At 44.4% G+C, this 9,839-nt stretch overlaps 1 pseudogene; it reads right to left on the bottom strand.

Annotated features, from left to right (window-relative positions):
* Positions 1-425: 425 nt before the first annotated feature.
* LOC124791164 lies at positions 426-543 on the bottom strand (annotated as a pseudogene).
* Positions 544-9,839: the final 9,296 nt, after the last annotated feature.

Here is a 9,839-nt window from a genome sequence, read left to right as displayed (position 1 = left end):
AGTACAACCTCCTCATAACAAGACTCAGGATCAGAATCCTGTCCAGACCAGAGCCTGAGTCAGAAAACCAAGTTTCTCTGCTCCTCCCTTTCCATCAAACCACAGTAAACTCCAAAAAGGCGCTCACGCAACCACCCCCACAAGGGTTTCGAGCCAATCACAAGACTCCAAGAGCTCCATGTCTCCCGTGTAATTTGTCTGCTCTATGCATTGGCCAGTCCTAATAAAACTAAAACTAAAGTCCGCCCGAACAGGCCTTGGAAGGACCAACGGTAACGACAGGCCGCCGTGTCATCCTCAGCCCACAGGCCTCACCGGATGCGGATATGGAAGGGTATGTGGTCAGCACACCGCTCTCCCAGAGCCGCTACTTTTCAATTAAGTAGCTCCTCAGTTTTCCTCACAAGGGCTGAGTGCACCCCGCCTGCCAACAGCGCTCGGCGGACCAGATGGTCACCCATCCAAGGACTAGCCCAGCCCGACATCGCATAACTTCGGTGATCTGACGGGAACCGGTGTTACCACTGCGGTAAGGCCGTTGGCCGGCCAGTCCTAATCAAAGTTAATAATATGTTTCTCTTTTCTGGAGAAACAGACAACATCTGACTAGTAAATTCCCATGCGGAGGCGAGAAGATGTTGCGCTCCTGACTTCTCTTTCCTGACGGCTACTTTAGGCAGCGTGTTTTGAGTTTCTGGTTAGGCCTTAAGTGAACAACACATTTATCACAGAGATAATTAACTAGATGGGCCGAACATTGCTGCATGTCCAAAGAGGGGCCTCCGGCAAACTAAGAGAAGTTCTTTTGTGTCCGAACATAGACCATTTCAGAGCAGCTATAAACGTGGTGTTCAACTCCAAAATTCTTTAGAAAGCCTGAGGCTTCTCATACAGATTTTCAACACCACCTGATCACTCTCTCGATAGTGCCCAGTCCACAGTGCACATGGAAACTCGCGAATGTGTACGGCCGCCAACCCCGTTCACAAAATGAATTTACGACTCTGTCGAAACGCTGCACCTGGGCGACCTACATTTCTTTTGCGCCCCTGCCACGGCTAGAGACGCCTAACTGGTAGGTCCAGGTAGGCAGTTTTTTCGTCTCTTTAACCGAAAACATTGCTCAACAGTGCGAGAAATTCTTGGAACCAGCGTTCTGTCCCCGGTAAGTGCTTCAAGATGTTCCTTTCCCCAATAGCTGCAGGTGGCTTCGTGGCTTCCAAGCCTCAAACGTCCGCTGCAAGATTTACTGTTAAATGACCAAACCGCCTGCTTATTCTCAACTCCAGAAATACTGTTTGAAGGAGAGTCACCATGAAGATCCCACTTGCATGAGTAACGTAAATGCATGATATCAATGCCTGCTCATGTTGTTAAGTTCCTGTCGTCTCACAAAAATGACGTCTTCAGTGTAAAACCAACATTAAAGAGTAGCCTTAAATATGAAAAATAGTGAGAGAGAGAGTGACTCGTCCTCTCTCAAGATGATATCTTGCACTGCTTTATGTACGCGGGCGTGCTGAAAAGTAATGCCAGCAAGGTTTTTATGTGGAAACTCTTCAAGCTTTCTATATAAAACAAGTGTTATTAGCCTTTTAGATCTTTATTATTCAAGTCTACACACTTTATTTCTCAACATAATGAGTCTGGCGACGAACATGAGACACTAGTTTGTACATTAGAATGTTTCCCTTTGTTGACGGAGCCACAACTTCACCTCTGCTTGCATCACTTCATCACTATCAAAGCGAAGTCCTCGAAGATGTTCTTTACGTTTTGGAAACAGATGAAAATTGGATGGGTCCAAACCGCGACTGTATGAAGAACGATGACAGTTATGCGAAAGCATCACATTGTTGCAGATGCCGAAGCGGTTCTGTGTGAATTGGTAGTGTCATACTGAGGGAGAGGGTGCGTCATGTGTGGACGAACTCTTTGAATTGGAAATTCGATTACATACACTGTTCCTTATGTACAGACAAAGTTACGTTACGCACTGCCATAGTACACGCTGCAGTTCGGAGCCCTCTAGCGGTAGAGGGCTGCAAATATGTAGACTTGAAGAATGAATATATGGTGCGTTAGTACCGTCTGTTTTATTTTAAAACCTTTAAGATTTTTCGCATAAAATTTTGGAAGCATTACTTTGCAACACGCCCTCGCATTTCAAAGAAAGACATCATTATTACCACACGTCACTGAACTGCAAACATATATGTGTTGTTTCTTGCTATTTACTCTGAGGTTGTGCACACTGACGATTGCGACACTTGTAAATGTGCACTGTAGATGACTTTTGATCTGGACGATGTGTACACATCCACTTGTGAGCTAAAATTGTAATGAAACTGGGAAATAGTACTGAATGAAGTTCTTGTTCTAACCCAGCATCTTGGTGGAAATATTACCTTTTAAATTTATCGACGGATATACGTATTTCAGGCTCAGAATTCGTCAGTTTTGCAGAATGAATAGTTGTGCTCGGTGACACAGCTGAGCCGAAACACCGGCGCACGGCAGACAGAGCAATTGTGGGTAAGTACTTTAACAGCGGGCCATCACTAAGAGAACGCCGCCGACGCAGCAGCGTGGGCAGCTCCTGATGACTGCAACCGGCAGTTGCCTGTCTGAAGCCAGTCTCACAAGAGGTAACGCTCCCTGTAAAGTGGCTTTCTAGTTACTGCACGACCCCACACCAGACCAAAGAAAGCATTAATACTGTAATTTGTGCATATAGAGAAGAGTCGTTGTATAAGCCGGGAGAACTCTCAGTTGTTCTCACAAATACCTGCTCTAGAAGAGGCTATTTTGCGACGAAGCAGCTTGCAGCAGGCACCATATGACTACCAGCTAGTAGTCCGACTCTCTGCCAGCCAACAGTAAAGCGCGCCACCCGGCAAACTTACAGTGAATCTTACTCCGCGTAAGATGGATTAAGTGCTGGAGGGTACCTGCAACTGCTACTACACGACCATTCGTTATGTCGTCACACAGTTATCCACAATTTGTACATACCGCCAGAGATCAGTTTTGAGGGCCGGCCGCGGTGGTCTAGCGGTTCTAGGCGCTTCAGTCCGGAACCGCGAGACCGCTACGGTCGCAGGTTCGAATCCTGCCTCGGGCATGGATGTGTGTGATGTCCTTAGGTTGGTTAGGTTTAAGTAGATCTAAGTTTTAGGGAACTGATGACCTCAGAAGTTGAGTCCCATAGTGCTCAGAGCCATTTGAACCATTTGTAGGGCTTCGAATACGGGAACCTTGGGTCACAGAGGCATTAGTGGCCACTGGTCAGCACCCATTATGAGGTTGGTACAGAAAGAAACCCCTTATGCTCTCTGAGCCCTTCCGGCCACCGTGCGTGGACCCCGAACGGTACAGACGCTTAGGTTACTCTTCTCTAGAACGCCGGTGAATACAAATGTTCTAGCCGGCCGAAGTGGCCGTGCGGTTAAAGGCGTTGCAGTCTGGAACCGCAAGACCGCTACGGTCGTAGGTTCGAATCCTGCCTCGGGCATGTATGTTTGTGATGTCCTTCGGTTAGTTAGGTTTAACTAGTTCTAAGTTCTAGGGGACTAATAACCACAGCAGTTGAGTCCCATAGTGCTCAGAGCCATTTGAACCAATACAAATGCTCTGAGTAGCATCTCTGTTTGCTGAGTTGAAATGTGTGAAGCTTTGTTTGAGTTTCTGGTTGCTACTCTGGTACGTGGCATTGATAATCATGCTAGACCAACTAATTCAATCACGGAACTGTGCTAATTTCAGTAGTATTCAGTTTATTCGATGAGATCTTTTGTGCAAATGTAACTTGGCGTGGACGAGCGGTGACACCACGTAAGGTACAGCTTTAGTTAGTTTAGCGTATTATGTATGAATGTGTTGAATTCTTGTGCTAAATTTTGTTTAATTTACCGTCTGATTTGTGTTTCATTCCAATGGACTTGGTAGCCCGTACTTTGGTACATCACGTGTGTTTCTGTGTACACCAAGACAACGTCAAGGTATCGACATGCATGATACCCACTACTAACAAAGCCTGTCCTTGCACGACCTATCGCAGACAGCAAGACGTCCGCTACTGCTCTTAGTACCCGACCTATCTATCGCAGAGGTTTTTTTCCCTCGGCTCTTGCCTTGGCACTTTTTTTCCTCTGCCCTTCAAACCGCTACCCTTCGTTTGATTTCGACCCAATCTATCTCCAGATGAGTGCGTATTAATGGTTAACCTTAACCAGGCGTACCCAGACATCGCAGTACCCACATCCTGCGACATCTCACTTAGTGAAAACTAACCATTATGCAGAGATGGCAGTAGACCTATTGTGTTGGCCATCGTGCTGCTGTGGGCGTGGAGGGGCTCCACCTCTTACCAAGACGCTCCAGTTCGACGTAAACACCTCTCGTGTTCGAATTGAAGCCTCAGTTTCATGACAGAGTAGCTGTCATCTTGATAAATCGTATCCAGTAATTTAGCAGTCTTGCCCCACTTGTGTTGGTCCAGATGCTGCGCTGTATAATGTGCCATGTGCCGATGCACGTGCTAGAATCCCAAGTAACTATAATTTAACTTCTGTGTGTGTGTTACTGTTAATAAGGAAATAAATGTCCATTATTGCTAAATTCTTTGTTATTACGTCTCACAGCACCATTCCACTGCCTATTCTTAAAATCAGTTTGCTCCTTCTCTTAGCAATGCTTCAATGAAATTTATCCTTATTATTGTATATCCAATATATGGATTGGTATTTCATCAAATCATGAAATGATCTCTGAGGTGAAGCCTTTTTATCAGTTTAATTAATTAATATTTAAATTAATCTTGCCCAGTAGCCGAAAGTTTTGTGTTTTTGGTACTTGTTGCAGGCAAGTAAACGTAGCCTCTACTTGCAGAGTCATTCTTGGGATTTAGGAAAACAGAAAAGAGATATTTTACGTAGCTGATCTTACCAGTAACTTGCAGTAGCAAAAGACGACAGCTATCATTCATTATGTATATAGATAACGAAGTATTTCCCGGCGTAATAATTGATATTATTCTTCTTGGGTGTGCAGCCGGATCATAACGTCATCTTGAAACAATATTTCAGCGGTCCAACTGGCCGCCATCTTCAGGTGAGACTGCTGATACACGATCTGCTGCTTCTCTCACGGTCGACTATAAGTAGCTTGCTCTCATGTAGGAAATTAAAAAAATTTGTTCATACATATCCTGGATAACGAAAGGAAAAATGTTGTTTATAAACAAATATTGTAAATAGAATAAGTTTTCAATATTTTTTTTTTACCTCTCATTCTCTAAGAAGTATTGAAAATAGTTAGAATGTGTTCAATAATTTTTTTACCTCTTATACCTTTTATTCCAACTACCACGCAATCTCATATCAAGTCCTTGAGCGAAGCTGGTTACTCCAGCTAGCAATATATAAAAAACAAAAGCGCTGGAAAATACTGAACACTGAAAGGATTTAACCCAAAGTTAGTTCGCCTTGACAAAGCCCAACGAGGAATAGGTAAGACGTGAGTGAACAAAATGACAACAGGTCGTTCTATCAAATTCGTAATCACGGTCGGGCGCACAGTGACAGCTCCGATTATACCAGGAAACAAAGTGTAGATTTCATATGCAAGTGCCCAAACCTAGTCGGTAATGGATGAGACCTCAACTACGAGACTAGACTGAATCGTGCTGCCTAACCATGTTTAATAAGAAACGATGCGAAAACAGCTAGTCGTCATCCTCCCTTGATCAGCCACGCTGCAAGCTACTCTCATAAGAATCGAGAACACAAGGAGACAAGACGTGCAGTCTGCCGGCGGCAGCAACTATATGACGATCTGATTCTCGAGATAGCAGGCTGTGGCTCTTGCCGCAGATCTCAGTCAAGTCTCTCTTCTTCTACGTCTTCACCTAGACTGCGCACTTCCACATCCTCTACCACAAGTGTCCCAAAATGTTTACATTTCCCCTCTCTGCTCCACAAAAAGTCCGCATAAATGAGCTGCCACGAATGGGAGTGATTTGGCAAATAATAACCATAAAGATTTTAATAAACTGCAATGCAACACTCCACAAGTTTCCCAATGAACTCTCTTCGTTGTCAGAGAGATTAATTTGTTATCCTCGTGGAGTGGCGTCCAGATGATACCAAAATTCCCCCAAAAGTACGAGAAGAGAACGTTTTTAACATGATTGCCACATAGATTCCCACATAAAATCAACGAGACGGCTATGTTTCGGCCAACCCGGCTTCCCTCAGTTCTTTGGAAGGCCAGTTAGTGAGAAACATGGCATCAGGACGTCCTTTGAAGAGAGAACCCGACTCCAAAATTTCTGATTTTACATTGTTCCAGATGGGTGTCATTGTCCCTCTCCGACAGCACACCGTGAGGGCTGCATTTCTAAAGAAATTTGCTCTGCTCACATCTGTCTGGTGTTGTAGCAGACATTACAGCACGTCCGGCACTTTTACCTGTTGATGAACGGTCAGGGCAATCCCACCTTATCCTACCTGCCCATCTCTTAGTTGTCGCCCTTACCACCCCGCAACTCCACCCCCATCTCCACAGTGAATCGGCCGCTGTCCAGCGCCTTCTACCTGCCTTCTGTGGGTCACCTACGAATCTGTAGAATCATGCAACTCATTTAACAGGAGACATAAGACTAAACATGCAGAATGAAAAATGATTTGAGATCCAGTCATAGACATCCTCTATGATATCGACACAGATACCTATCAATTGGTACAATTGTTATGCAGATTTTAATAAACTGCTGTAATAATAATGATATATGAAATGTTTCAGTCTAAACTTGACTGAAGTGTTTCTTGTTACATGCTTAATATCCTCATTTAATTTCTCTGTCTCTTCATCTTCTGCTTGTGATGTCACCTTGAACATCTGATCTTTTACCACAGTGATTTTCAACTCCTCCACTCCCTCCAACGGCCACTACTATTACAAGTCTTTGAAGTTTACCTTGTATACAAACCAGATTATGTGCTTAACACTGCCATAATTTATTAATAACTATGAACTTACTTTTATTTACACACACAAAGAATTTTTAATAAATGAAATGAAGTAGTTTCTAAAACCAAACCATGTATTTCATAATCCCGAACTTCCCCTTTATTTGATTCTTTCCACGTCAACAGCTATCTTGTCGATTCTTCACTAATCTGTGTCATTACTCAAAGGAATTCATTTCATACTTACTTGTGTACCATGACCTACATAGAGCTTCAGCAGTGCCAATATCCATACTTAGCTGCTGTTAAAAGGGTGGTCTGTGGTGAGCCAGTCCGCCGAATTCCCTTGTCGAAGGTTTGCTGGAGTCCAAACACGTCTGCTTTGTGTGTGCATAATGAATGGCATTACAGTAGTAATTCTTAGAAAAGCGTAGTTAAAAACATGTTCTTATCTACACTGAGATGACATAAGTCAAGGGATGTCAACTAATATCGTGTCGGACAACCTTTTGCTCGTTGTAGTGCAGCAATTCGACGCGGCATGCCATCAAGTTGTTGGAAGTCCCCAGCAGAGATACTGAGCCATGCTGCCTCTGCAGCCGTCCATAATTGAGAAAGTGTTGCGGTACAGGAGTTTATCCGCGAACTGACCTCTCGATTATGTCCCATTAATACTAGAAGGGTGGCCAAATCATTCACTGGAACTGTGGAAAATGTTCTTCAAACCAATCGTAAAAAAATGTGGTTCGTTGGTAAGGCGCATTGTTGTCCACAAAAATTCCATCGTTGTTTGGGAACGCGAAGATCATGAATGGCTGCTGATAGTCTTCATGCAGCCGAACATAACCACTTCCAGTCAATGATCGGTTCAGCTGGACCGGAGGAGCCGGTTCATTTGATGTAAACAAAGCCCACACCATTATGGAGTCTGCACCGGCTTGCGCAGTGACTTGTTGACAACTTGGGTCCATGGCTTCATGAGGTCTGCTCCACACTCGAACCCTACCATGATCTTACCAACTGAAATCGGAACTCATCTGACGGCGCCAAAGTTATCCAGTCTAGTAGGGTCCAAAAGTGAACGCCGTCGGGCACTGCATTGTGCGTGTTGAGAGGTGAAATTTGGTATTCCCGGCACACTTTTGGCAATGTGGATCTCGGAATATTGAATTCCCTGACGATTTCCTAAATGGAATGTCCTATGCGTCTAGCTCCAACCCGCATTCAGAGCCTGCTAATTCTTGTCTTGTGGCCATAATCACGTCGGAAACCATTTCACAAGAATCTGCTGAGCACGAATGACAGGTTCTCCAAAGCATTGACCTTTTTCACCTGGCGTTCGCGATACTAGCGCAGTCTGCATATGTGGACGTCGCTATCCCATGACTTTTGTCACCTCAATGTGTAGTCCGCCCCCGGTAGCTGAGTGGTCGCCAGCACGGTAGCTCAGCGTGTTCGGTCAGAGGGTTTAGCTACCCTCTGTAGTAAAAAAAACTGAGTGAACGGATCAACGAACAACCTGAACAGGTGTCATCGAACTTCCGCCACCCAAAATTCAACGAACAATGTAGAACAAAATGACATTAAAAAAATGGTCAGCGTGACGGAATGTCAATCCTAAGGGCCCGTGTTCGATTCCCGACTCTGTCGGAGATTTTCTCCGCTCAGGGACTGGGTGTTGTGTTGTACTAATCATTTCATCACCATCGACGCATAAGTCGTCGAAATGGTGTCAAATCGAAAGACTTGCACCCGGTGAACGGTCTACCCGACGGGAGGCCCTAGTCACATGACATTTACATTTATTTAACTCAGTGAGTACTTCTTTTTTAGGTTATTCTGGATACTTTTTATACAAATATCATTTCAATCCGTTGTATTGGTTTCAGCTGTCATGTATTACCGTACTAATATTTTGGAAATTTAGTTCAAGTACGTTATTATCTGCTATTATCTAAAATAACAATCAACAAAATGTACTCCGAATGCTTCCACTCTCCCATATCCTCGCTAGCACACACCAAGCGCTCCCTTTTCTTTACAAGGTCGCCACGCCCCCCTTCTTGTTTGCACCACCTCTTGGATTAGAGTAAACGCCCACCAGTGGATGATGTCCAGAGCGACTGCTATAGCGGTTCTCTGTTAATCTGTCCATGCACTCGATTTATGCATACCGAGTGAGGTGTCGTAGTGGTTAGCACACTAGACTTGCATTCAGGAGGACGATGTTTCAAACCCGCGTCCGGCCATCCTGGTTTAGGTTTTTTGTGATTTCCCTAAATCGCTCAAGACAAATACCAGGATGGTTGTTTTGATACGGCACAGCCGAATTTCTTTCCCATCCTTGACACAATTCAAGCTTGTGCTTCGTCTCTAATGGCCTCGATGTCGTCGGGACGTTAAGCGCAACTTCTTTCCTTCGATTTAGATTTATTCGTTCTGCATACAAAGTGGGAGGACTGGAGTAGGACCTCTTGAGGACAAATCAGGGGATAGGCAAGTTGTAAGAGAAGTAGGGCTCTGGTTTCTAAAGGCGACAATAACGGCACAGGACTGCCTTGAGAAGCACGCGGCAGTCCTCTACTGACGTTCTGTGATGGCATGTTGCTGTGGTCAGTCACTGCTAGTGTTGTCTCTCAGCCCGAACCTGCACTTAATTTTAATTCTGCATACATTACCTTTGGATTCCCGTATCAATTGCAGCTGTGATATGACCATATCCTCAGGAACCTCAGACACCACCTCACATTTTCATTAATCCTCAGTCGGTTAAAACTCTTGATATGTAAATGAAAATTTAAATTCGCCGCTGAACTCTGTGCCCCGCTGATGTAAGGTTTTGATTATAAAAATACTGTAAAGAAAAGG

Source organism: Schistocerca piceifrons, chromosome 3, assembly GCF_021461385.2.
Source record: "Schistocerca piceifrons isolate TAMUIC-IGC-003096 chromosome 3, iqSchPice1.1, whole genome shotgun sequence".
Taxonomy (NCBI): Eukaryota; Metazoa; Arthropoda; class Insecta; order Orthoptera; family Acrididae; genus Schistocerca; species Schistocerca piceifrons.
Note: the sequence above shows the minus strand (reverse complement) of the source record. Positions and strands in the feature narration are given on the sequence as shown.